Source organism: Mobula hypostoma, unplaced genomic scaffold (assembly GCF_963921235.1).
Source record: "Mobula hypostoma unplaced genomic scaffold, sMobHyp1.1 scaffold_104, whole genome shotgun sequence".
NCBI classification, from domain to species: domain Eukaryota; kingdom Metazoa; phylum Chordata; class Chondrichthyes; order Myliobatiformes; family Myliobatidae; genus Mobula; species Mobula hypostoma.
Window position 1 is genome coordinate 229,068 of NW_026948216.1, and position 12,849 is coordinate 241,916.

At 54.3% G+C, this 12,849-nt stretch overlaps 1 protein-coding gene across 2 annotated transcripts in view; it reads right to left on the bottom strand.

Annotated features, from left to right (window-relative positions):
- Window positions 1-10,578: 10,578 nt before the first annotated feature.
- LOC134341910 (uncharacterized) overlaps window positions 10,579-12,849 on the bottom strand; it is a 28,870-nt gene continuing 26,599 nt past the window's right edge. For both annotated transcript variants that reach the window (XM_063039839.1, XM_063039838.1), the window contains one exon: window positions 10,579-10,711. The gene's annotated coding sequence lies outside the window, so the exon portion shown is untranslated. The remainder of the gene's footprint in view (window positions 10,712-12,849) is intronic.

The following is a 12,849-nucleotide window of genomic DNA, read 5'->3' on the forward strand; positions in this document are numbered from 1 at the left end:
TACTCCAAGTGAGGCCTCGCCAGCGCTTTACAAAGTCTCGTCATATTGGAAATGTCAGGGGCGGGGTTCTTTTACAGATGGAGAGGTGGGTGTGTGGAACGCCCTGCCCGGGCTGGTGGGTCGGGCAGACACATTCGGGACATTTAAGACCCTGAGACAGGGTAAAGTGGAGAGTTATGGACTCGGTAGGACGTTAGGCTTAGACAGGGCGACTTGTGCCGGAAGTGTTTCAGACCTTGGTGAGGCCCAGTTGGGAGTGTCGTGTGTGGTTTTGGTCACCTCCCGACAGCAGAGATGCCAACCGGATTGACAGGGTGCAGAGAGAATTTAGAAGGATGTTGCCTGGACTGGGGGGACCCGGGTGAGAAGAGGCTGGGACTTCATTCCTGGGAAGGCAGAAGATCGAGGGGAGATCTGACAGAGGTACACGAGATTACGAGGGGTATCGATGGGGTAGATGACAGTGGGTTTCTCCCACCGAGGCTGGGGCGGACCGGAACTCGGTTCAGGGTGAAAGAGGAACTTTTCACTCGGAGGACGGTGAGGGAGTGGGACGAGGGGCCAGCACAAGAGGTGGATGGGATTTCGATTTCCACGTCGGAGGGAAGTTTGGACGGGTACACGGACGGGAGCGGTGTGCGGAGGGATGTGGGGTCCCGGAGCAGGTCGGCGGGACTGGGCCGATAGATATTCCAGCACAGACTCGACGGGCCGAGGGGCCCGGTCTCTGTTGCATTAACATCCGGAACGACAGATAGCCACCCCTGTTCGGTGACCAACCGGAGCCCCCTCCCCGACTCCGGACGAAGCGCAGGCCGCTCTCCAGAATTCTTCGATACTGCGCCAGCGAGCTCGGGCATTGTGGCCGCGGGCACGGGGGAGAGTCCGTCCCTGGGCAAAGCCTCGAGAGGGGACGGAGTGTGTCGGAGGTACTCGGAGGGGAAAGGTCCACCAGATCCTCGGTGCCTCTCCCTCATCCTTCCTTCACCCCTCACACCCCCTGCTCCCTCGTCTCTCCTCACCCCCACTGCACCCTCGCCGTCCCTATCTCCCCTCCAGCATCAACGCACATACAAGGAGTCTCTCCCTCTCTTTCTTTCGGTCTCCATCTTTATTAGCACGGAGGGACACTCTGGGTGGGGTGGGGGGCTGTGGGAATCTCCAAGTGCTCTGGGTGGGGGTCAGGGTGAAGAGGGAAGGGTCACGACTGCGACGGGAAGTGTGGCTCCCCCGTTCCCCTGCCGTCTGCACCCACGATTCGTCTTCGTGCGCTCTCACGGACCGGACGCCATCTGGGCAGAAACAAGGTGGAGAGATCACCCCTCACTCGCACCCACTCATTGCCCCCCACCCCTCTCCAGTTCTCCCTCTGTCGTCCCTCTCACCCCCAACCCACGTTCCCCGCGTTCCCTCCTCACCCCTGACCTCTTCCCTCCCTCAACCTTCCCTCTCAGCATCTTCCTCACCCCCTCCACGCTCCACGTCCCTCCGTTTCCCCTCCATCCCCACTCCCACCACCTCCTTCTCGCAAACCCCTTCACCCGCAACTCTTTCCACACGGGTTTAATCCCGGTGAACCGCCTGGGGACCCCGTCTAATGCCAACACAACAGATACCACAGATTCACCGCTCTTGGCTAAAGAAATTCCTCCTCAGTCCTCTGGTCCTAGACTCCCCCACTACAGGAAACATCCTCTCCTCATCCACTCTATCTGTGTCCTCTGGTCCCAGACTCCCTCACTACAGGAAACATCCTCTCCACATCCACTCTATCTGTGTCCTCTGGTCCTAGACTCCCCCACTATAGGAAGCATCCTCTCCACATCCACTCTATCTGTGTTCTCTGGTCCGAAACTCCCCCACGACAGGAAACATCCTCTCCACATCCACTGTATCTGTGTCCTCTGGTCCTAGACTCCCCCACTACAGGAAACATCCTCTCCACATCCACTCTATCTGTGTCTTCTGGTCCTAGACACCCCCACTACAGGAAACATCCTCTCCACATCCACTCTATCTGTGTCCTCTGGTCCTGGACTCCCTTACTACAGGAAACATCCTCTCCACATCCACTCTATCTGTGTCCTCTGGTCCCAGACTCCCTCACTATAGGAAGCATCCTCTCCACATCCACTCTATCTGTGTCCTCTGGTCCTAGACTCCCCACTATAGAAACATCCTCTCCACATCCACTCTATCTGTGTCCTCTGGTCCTAGACTCCCCCACGACAGGAAACATCCTCTCCACATCCATTCTATCTGTGTCCTCTGGTCCGAGACTCGCCCACAACAGGAAACATCCTCTCCACATCCACTTTATCTGCGTCCTCTGGTCCTAGACTCCCCCACTGCAAGAAAAATCCTCTCCACATCTACTGTATCTGTGTCCTCTGGTCCTAGACTCCCCCACTACAGGAAACATCCTCTCCACATCCAATCTATCTGTGTCCTCTGGTCCTAGACTCCCCCACTATAGAAACATCCTCTCCACATCTACTCTATCTGTGTCCTCTGGTCCTAGACTCCCTCCACTACAGGAAACATCCTCTCCAGATCCACTCTGTCTGTGTCCTCTGGTCCTAGACTCCCCCACTATGGGAAACATCCTCTCCACATCCACTCTATCTGTGTCCTCTGGTCCTAGACTCGCCCGACTGCAGGAAACATCCTCTCCACATCCACTCTATCCGTGCCCTCTGGTCCGAGACTCGCCCACTACAGGAAACATCCTCTCCATATCCACTGTATCTGTGTCCTCTGGTCTGAGACTCCCCCACTACAGGACACATCCTCTCCACGTCCACTCTATCTGTGTCCTCTGGTCCCAGACTCCCCCACTACAGGAAACATCCTCTCCACATCCACTCTATCTGTGTCCTCTGGTCCGAAACTCCCCCACGACAGGAAACATTCTCTCCACATCCACTCTATCTGTGTCCTCTGGTCCTAGACTCCCCCACCACAGGAAACATCCTCTCCACATCCACTCTATCTGTGTCCTCTGGTCCTAGACTCCCCCACTACAGGAAACATCCTCTCTACATCCACTCTATCTGTGTCCTCTGGTCCTGGACTCCCCCACTACCGGACACATCCTCTCCACATCCACTCTATCTGTGTCCTCTGGTCCTAGACTCCCCAACTATAGGAAACATCCTCTCCACATCCACTCTATCTGTACCCTCTGGTCACAGACTCCCCCACTACAGGAAACAACCTCTCCACATCCACTCTATCTGTGTCGTCTGGTCCTAGACTCCCCCACTGCAGGACACATCCTCTCCACATCCACTCTATCTGTGTCCTCTGGTCCTAGACTTCCCCACTGCAGGACACATCCTCTTCACGTCCACTCTATCTGTGTCCTCTGGTCCTAGACTCCCTCCACTACAGGAAACACCCTCTCCATATGCACTCTATCTGTGTCCTCTGGTCCTAGACTCCCCCCACTACAGGAAACATCCTCTCCACATCCATTCTATCTGTGTCCTCTGGTCCGAGACTCGCCCACTACAGGAAACATCCTCTCCACATCCACTTTATCTGTGTCCTCTGGTCCTAGACTCCCCCACTACAGGAAACATCCTCTCCACATCCAGTGCATCTGTGTGCTCTGGTCCTAGACTCCCCCACTGCAAGAAAAATCCACTCCACATCCACTCTATCTGTGTCCTCTGGTCCTAGACTCCCCCACTACAGGAAACATCCTCTCCACATCCACTCTGTCTGTGTCCTCTGGTCCTAGACTCCCCCACTACAGGAAACATCCTCTCAACATCCACTCTATCTGTGTCCTCTGGTCCCAGACTCCCCCACTATAGGAAGCATCCTCTCCACATCCACTCTATCTGTGTCCTCTGGTCCTAGACTCCCCCACTATAGAAACATCCTCTCCACATCCACTCTATCTGTGTCCTCTGGTCCTAGACTCCCCCACTACAGGAAACATCCTCTCCACATCCACTCTATCTGTGTTCTCTGGTCCGAAACTCCCCCACGACAGGAAACATCCTCTCCACATCCATTCTATCTGTGTCCTCTGGTCCGAGACTCGCCCACAACAGGAAACATCCTCTCCACATCCACTTTATCTGTTTCCTCTGGTCCTAGACTCCCCCACTGCAAGAAAAATCCTCTCCACATCCACTGTATCTGTGTCCTCTGGTCCTAGACTCCCCCACTACAGGAAACATCCTCTCCACATCCAATCTATCTGTGTCCTCTGGTCCTAGACTCCCCCACTATAGAAACATCCTCTCCACATCTACTCTATCTGTGTCCTCTGGTCCTAGACTCCCTCCACTACAGGAAACATCCTCTCCAGATCCACTCTGTCTGTGTCCTCTGGTGCTAGACTCCCCCACTATGGGAAACATCCTCTCCACATCCACTCTATCTGTGTCCTCTGGTCACAGACTCCCCCACTACAGGAAACATCCTCTCCTCATCCACTCTATCTCTGTCCTCCGTTCCTAGACTCCCCCACTACAGGAAACATCCTCTCCACATACACTCTATCTGTGTCCTCTGGTCCGAGACTCCCCCACTATGGGAAACATCCTCTCCACATCCACTCTATCTGTACCCTCTGGTCACAGACTCCCCCACTACAGGAAACAACCTCTCCACATCCACTCTATCTGTGTCGTCTGGTCCTAGACTCCCCCACTGCAGGACACATCCTCTCCACATCCACTCTATCTGTGTCCTCTGGTCCTAGACTTCCCCACTGCAGGACACATCCTCTTCACGTCCACTCTATCTGTGTCCTCTGGTCCTAGACTCCCTCCACTACAGGAAACACCCTCTCCATATGCACTCTATCTGTGTCCTCTGGTCCTAGACTCCCCCCACTACAGGAAACATCCTCTCCACATCCATTCTATCTGTGTCCTCTGGTCCGAGACTCGCCCACTACAGGAAACATCCTCTCCACATCCACTTTATCTGTGTCCTCTGGTCCTAGACTCCCCCACTACAGGAAACATCCTCTCCACATCCAGTGTATCTGTGTGCTCTGGTCCTAGACTCCCCCACTGCAAGAAAAATCCACTCCACATCCACTCTATCTGTGTCCTCTGGTCCTAGACTCCCCCACTACAGGAAACATCCTCTCCACATCCACTCTGTCTGTGTCCTCTGGTCCTAGACTCCCCCACTACAGGAAACATCCTCTCAACATCCACTCTATCTGTGTCCTCTGGTCCCAGACTCCCCCACTATAGGAAGCATCCTCTCCACATCCACTCTATCTGTGTCCTCTGGTCCTAGACTCCCCCACTATAGAAACATCCTCTCCACATCCACTCTATCTGTGTCCTCTGGTCCTAGACTCCCCCACTACAGGAAACATCCTCTCCACATCCACTCTATCTGTGTTCTCTGGTCCGAAACTCCCCCACGACAGGAAACATCCTCTCCACATCCATTCTATCTGTGTCCTCTGGTCCGAGACTCGCCCACAACAGGAAACATCCTCTCCACATCCACTTTATCTGTTTCCTCTGGTCCTAGACTCCCCCACTGCAAGAAAAATCTTCTCCACATCCACTGTATCTGTGTCCTCTGGTCCTAGACTCCCCCACTACAGGAAACATCCTCTCCACATCCAATCTATCTGTGTCCTCTGGTCCTAGACTCCCCCACTATAGAAACATCCTCTCCACATCTACTCTATCTGTGTCCTCTGGTCCTAGACTCCCTCCACTACAGGAAACATCCTCTCCAGATCCACTCTGTCTGTGTCCTCTGGTGCTAGACTCCCCCACTATGGGAAACATCCTCTCCACATCCACTCTATCTGTGTCCTCTGGTCACAGACTCCCCCACTACAGGAAACATCCTCTCCTCATCCACTCTATCTCTGTCCTCCGTTCCTAGACTCCCCCACTACAGGAAACATCCTCTCCACATACACTCTATCTGTGTCCTCTGGTCCGAGACTCCCCCACTATGGGAAACATCCTCTCCACATCCACTCTATCTGTGTCCTCTGGTCACAGACTCCCCCACTACAGGAAACATCCTCTCCTCATCCACTCTATCTGTGTCCTCTGGTCCTGGACTCCCCCACTACAGGAAACATCCTCTCCACATCCACTCTATCTGTTTCCTCTGGTCCAAGACTCACCCACTACAGGAAACATCCTCTCCACATCCACTGTATCTGTGTCCTCTGGTCCGAGACTCCCCCTACTATGGGAAACATCCTCTCCACATCCACTCTATCTGTGTCCTCTGGTCCTAGACACCCCACAATAGGAAACATCCTCTCCACATCCACTCGATCTGTGTCCTCTGGTCCTAGACTCCCCCGACTGCAGGAAACATCCTCTCCACATCCACTCTATCTGTGTCCTCTGGTCCTAGACTCCCCCACTACAGGAAACATCCTCTCCAGATCCACTCTATCTGTGTCCTCTGGTCCCAGACACCCCCACTATTGCAAGCATCCTCTCCACATCCACTCTATCTGTGTCCTCTGGTCCTGGACTCCCCCACTACAGGAAACATCCTCTCCACATCCACTCTATCTGTGTTCTCTGGTCCGAAACTCCCCCACGACAGGAAACATCCTCTCCACATCCATTCTATCTGTGTCCTTTGGTCCGTGACTCGCCCACAACAGGAAACATCCTCTCCACATCCACTTTATCTGTGTCCTCTGGTCCTAGACTCCCCCACTGCAAGAAAAATCCTCTCCACATCCACTGTATCTGTGTCCTCTGGTCCTAGACTCCCCCACTACAGGAAACATCCTCTCCACATCCACTCTATCTGTGTTCTCTGGTCCGAAACTCCCCCACGACAGGAAACATCCTCTCCACATCCATTCTATCTGTGTCCTTTGGTCCGAGACTCGCCCACAACAGGAAACATCCTCTCCACATCCACTTTATCTGTGTCCTCTGGTCCTAGACTCCCCCACTGCAAGAAAAATCCTCTCCACATCCACTCTATCTGTGTCCTCTGGTCCCAGACTCCCCCACTATAGGAAGCATCCTCTCCACATCCACTCTATCTGTGTCCTCTGGTCCTAGACTCCCCACTATAGAAACATCCTCTCCACATCCACTCTATCTGTGTCCTCTGGTCCTAGACTCCCCCACTACAGGAAACATCCTCTCCACATCCACTCTATCTGTGTTCTCTGTTCCGAAACTCCCCGACGACAGGAAACATCCTCTCCACATCCATTCTATCTGTGTCCTCTGGTCCGAGACTCGCCCACAACAGGAAACATCCTCTCCACATCCACTTTATCTGTGTCCTCTGGTCCTAGACTCCCCCACTGCAAGAAAAATCCTCTCCACATCCACTGTATCTGTGTCCTCTGGTCCTAGACTCCCCCACTACAGGAAACATCCTCTCCACATCCAATCTATCTGTGTCCTCTGGTCCTAGACTCCCCCACTATAGAAACATCCTCTCCGCATTCACTCTATCTGTGTCCTCTGGTCCTAGACTCCCTCCACTACAGGAAACATCCTCTCCAGATCCACTCTGTCTGTGTCCTCTGGTCCTAGACTCCCCGACTATAGGAAACATCCTCTCCACATTCACTTTATCTGTACCTGCTGGTCACAGACTCCCCCACTACAGGAAACATCCTCTCCACATCCACTCTATCTGTGTCCTCTGGTCCTGGACTCCCCCACTACAGGAAACATCCTCTCCACATCCACTCTATCTGTTTCCTCTGGTCCAAGACTCACCCACTACAGGAAACATCCTCTCCACATCCACTCTATCTGTTTTTCTGGTCCGAGACTCCCCCCACTATAGGAAACATCCTCTCCACATCCACTCTGTCTGTGTCCTCTGGTCCTAGACTCCCCCGACTGCAGGAAACATCCTCTCCACATCCACTCTATCCGTGCCCTCTGGTCCGAGACTCGCCCACTACAGGAAACATCCTCTCCATATCCACTGTATCTGTGTCCTCTGGTCTGAGACTCCCCCACTACAGGACACATCCTCTCCACGTCCACTCTATCTGTGTCCTCTGGTCCCAGACTCCCCCACTACAGGAAACATCCTCTCCACATCCACTCTATCTGTGTCCTCTGGTCCGAAACTCCCCCACGACAGGAAACATCCTCTCCACATCCACTCTATCTGTGTCCTCTGGTCCTAGACTCCCCCACCACAGGAAACATCCTCTCCACATCCACTCTATCTGTGTCCTCTGGTCCTAGACTCCCTCACTACAGGAAACATCCCCTCTACATCCACTCTATCTGTGTCCTCTGGTCCTGGACTCCCCCACTACCGGACACATCCTCTCCACATCCACTCTATCTGTGTCCTCTGGTCCTACACTCCCCCACTATAGGAAACATCCTCTCCACATCCACTCTATCTGTGTCCTCTGGTCCTACACTCCCCCACTATAGGAAACATCCTCTCCACATCCACTCTATCTGTGTCGTCTGGTCCTAGACTCCCCCACTGCAGGACACATCCTCTCCACATCCACTCTATCTGTATCCTCTGGTCCTAGACTCCCCCACTGCAGGACACATCCTCTTCACGTCCACTCTATCTGTGTCCTCTGGTCCTAGACTCCCTCCACTACAGGAAACACCCTCTCCACATGCACTCTATCTGTGTCCTCTGGTCCTAGACTCCTCCCACTACAGGAAACACCCACTCCACATCCACTCTTTCTGTGTCCTCTGGTCCGAGACTCCCCCACTACAGGAAACATCCTCTCCACATCCACTCTATCTGTGTCCTCTGGTCCGAGACTCCGCCACTATGGGAAACATCCTCTCCACATCCACTCTATCTGTGTCCTCTGGTCCGAGACTCCCCCCACTATGGGAAACATCCTCTCCACATCCACTCTATTTGTGTTCTCTGGTCCTAGACTCTCCCACTATAGGAAACATCCTCTCCACATCCACTCTATCTGTGTCCTCTGGTCCGAGACTCCCCCACTACAGGAAACATCCTCTCCACATCCACTCTATCTGTGTCCTCTGGTCCTAGACTCCCCCACTACAGGAAACATCCTCTCCACATCCACTCTATCGTGTCCTCTGGTCCTAGACTCCCCCACTACAGGAAACATCATCTCCACATCCACTCTATCTGTGTCCTCTGGTCCTAGTCTCCCCCACTACAGGAAACATCCTCTCCACATCCACTCTATCTGTGTCCTCTGGTCCTAGACTCCCCCACTACAGGAAACATCCTCTCCACATCCACTTTATTTAGGCCTTTTACCGTTCGATAGGATTCAATGAGGTCACCTCTCTTTTTTCTGAATTCCGGTGAGTACAGGCCCAGAGCCGTGAAACGCTGTGTATATAACAAGCTGTTTGGTCGCAGCGTGCTGTTCATGAACCTCCGTTCGACCCTCTCCGACGTCAGCACATCGATTCTCTGATAAGGGGCCCAGAACTGCTCCCAATACTCCAAGTGAGGCCTCGCCAGCGCTTTACAAAGTCTCGTCATATTGGAAATGTCAGGGGCGGGGTTCTTTTACAGATGGAGAGGTGGGTGTGTGGAACGCCCTGCCCGGGCTGGTGGGTCGGGCAGACACATTCGGGACATTTAAGACCCTGAGACAGGGTAAAGTGGAGAGTTATGGACTCGGTAGGACGTTAGGCTTAGACAGGGCGACTTGTGCCGGAAGTGTTTCAGACCTTGGTGAGGCCCAGTTGGGAGTGTCGTGTGTGGTTTTGGTCACCTCCCGACAGCAGAGATGCCAACCGGATTGACAGGGTGCAGAGAGAATTTAGAAGGATGTTGCCTGGACTGGGGGGACCCGGGTGAGAAGAGGCTGGGACTTCATTCCTGGGAAGGCAGAAGATCGAGGGGAGATCTGACAGAGGTACACGAGATTACGAGGGGTATCGATGGGGTAGATGACAGTGGGCTTCTCCCACCGAGGCTGGGGCAGACCGGAACTCGGTTCAGGGTGAGAGAGGAACTTTTCACTCAGAGGACGGTGAGGGAGTGGGACGAGGGGCCAGCACAAGAGGTGGATGGGATTTCGATTTCCACGTCGGAGGGAAGTTTGGACGGGTACACGGACGGGAGCGGTGTGCGGAGGGATGTGGGGTCCCGGAGAAGGTCGGCGGGACTGGGCCGATAGATATTCCAGCACAGACTCGATGGGCCGAGGGGCCCGGTCTCTGTTGCATTAACATCCGGAACGACAGATAGCCACCCCTGTTCGGTGACCAACCGGAGCCCCCTCCCCGACTCCGGACGAAGCGCAGGCCGCTCTCCAGAAATCTTCGAGACTGCGCCGGCGAGCTCGGGCATCTGTGGCCGGGGGCACGGGGGAGAGTCCGTCCCTGGGCAAAGCCTCGAGAGGGGACGGAGTGTGTCGGAGGTACCCGGAGGGGAAAGGTCCACCAGCTCCTCGGTGCCTCTCCCTCATCCTTCCTTCACCCCTCACACCCCCTGCTCCCTCGTCTCTCCTCACCCCCCCTGCTCCCTCGCCGTCCCTATCTCCCCTCCAGCATCAACGCACATACAAGGAGTCTCTCCCTCTCTTTCTTTCGGTCTCCATCTTTATTAGCACGGAGGGACACTCTGGGTGGGGTGGGGGGCTGTGGGAATCTCCGAGTGCTCTGGGTGGGGGTCAGGGTGAAGGGGGAAGGGTCACGACTGCGACGGGAAGTGTGGCTCCCCCGTTCCCCTGCCGTCTGCACCCACGATTCGTCTTCGTGCGCTCTCACGGACCGGACGCCATCTGGGCAGAAAGAAGGTGGAGAGATCACCCCTCACTCGCACCCACTCATTGCCCCCCACCCCTCTCCAGTTCTCCCTCTGTCGTCCCTCTCACCCCCACCCCCCGTTCCCCGCGTTCCCTCCTCACCTCTGACCTCTTCCCTCCCTCAACCTTCCCTCTCAGCATCTTCCTCACCCCTTCAACGCTCCACGTCCCTCCATTTCCCCTCCATCCCCACTCCCACCACCTCCTTCTCGCAAACCCCTTCACCCGCAACTCTTTCCACACGGGTTTAATACCGGTGAACCGCCTGGAGACCCCGTCTAATACCAACACAACAGATACCACAGATTCACCGCTCTTGGCTAAAGAAATTCCTCCTCAGTCCTCTGGTCCTAGACTCCCCCACTACAGGAAACATCCTCTCCACATCCACTCTATCTGTGTCCTCTGGTCCCAGACTCCCTCACTACAGGAAACATCCTCTCCACATCCACTCTATCTGTGTCCTCTGGTCCCAGACTCCCTCACTACAGGAAACATCCTCTCCACATCCACTCTATCTGTGTCCTCTGGTCCTAGACTCCCTCACTACAGGAAACATCCTCTCCACATCCACTCTATCTGTGTCCTCTGGTCCCAGACTCCCCCCACTACAGAAAACATCCTCTCCACATCCACTCTATCTGTGTCCTCTGGTCCCAGACTCCCCCACTGCAAGAAAAATCCTCTCCACATCCACTGTATCTGAGTCCTCTGGTCCTAGACTCCCCCACTACAGGAAACATCCTCTCCACATCCACTCTATCTGTGTCCTCTGGTCCTAGACTCCCCCACTACAGGAAACATCCTCTCCACATCCACTCTATCTGTGTCCTCTGGTCCCAGACTCCCCCACCATAGAAACATCCTCTCCACATCTACTCTATCTGTGTCCTCTGGTCCGAGACTCCCTCCACTACAGGAAACATCCTCTCCAGATCCACTCTGTCTGTGTCCTCTGGTCCTAGACTCCCCACTATGGGAAACATCCTCTCCACATCCACTCTATCTGTGTCCTCTGGTCCTAGACTCCCCCACTACAGGAAACATCCTCTCCACATTCACTTTATCTGTACCTTCTGGTCACAGACTCCCCCACTACAGGAAACATCCTCTCCACATCCACTCTATCTGTGTCCTCTGGTCCTGGACTCCCCCACTACAGGAAACATCCTCTCCACATCCACTCTATCTGTTTCCTCTGGTCCAAGACTCACCCACTACAGGAAACATCCTCTCCACATCCACACTATCTGTGTCCTCTGGTCCTAGACTCCATCACGATAGGAAACATCCTCTCCACATCCACTCTATCTGTGTCCTCTGGTCCGAGACTACCCCCACTATGGGAAACATCCTCTCCACATCCACTCTGTCTGTGTCCTCTGGTCCTAGACACCCCACAATAGGAAACATCCTCTCCACATCCACTCTATCTGTGTCCTCTGGTCCTAGACTCCCCCGACTGCAGGAAACATCCTCTCCACATCCACTCTATCTGTGCCCTCTGGTCCGAGATTCGCCCACTACAGGAAACATCATCTCCATATCCACTGTATCTGTGTCCTCTGGTCTGAGACTCCCCCACTACAGGACACATCCTCTCCACGTCCACTCTATCTGTGTCCTCTGGTCCCAGACTCCCCCACTACAGGACACATCCTCTCCACATCCACTCTATCTGTGTCCTCTGGTCCCAGACTCCCCTACGACAGTAAACATCCTCTCCACATCCACTCTATCTGTGTCCTCTGGTCCGAAACTCCCCCACGACAGGAAACATCCTCTCCACATCCAATCTATCTGTGTCCTCTGGTCCTAGACACCCCACCACAGAAAACATCCTCTCCACATCCACTCTATCTGTGTCCTCTGGTCCTAGACTCCCCCACTACAGGAAACATCCTCTCTACATCCACTCTATCTGTGTCCTCTGGTCCTGGACTGCCCCACTACCGGACACATCCTCTCCACATCCACTCTATCTGTGTCCTCTGGTCCTAGACTCCCCCACTATAGGAAACATACTCTCCACATCCACTATATCTGTGTCCTCTGGTCCTAGACTCCCCGACTATAGGAAACATCCTCTCCACATCCACTCTATCTGTACCCTC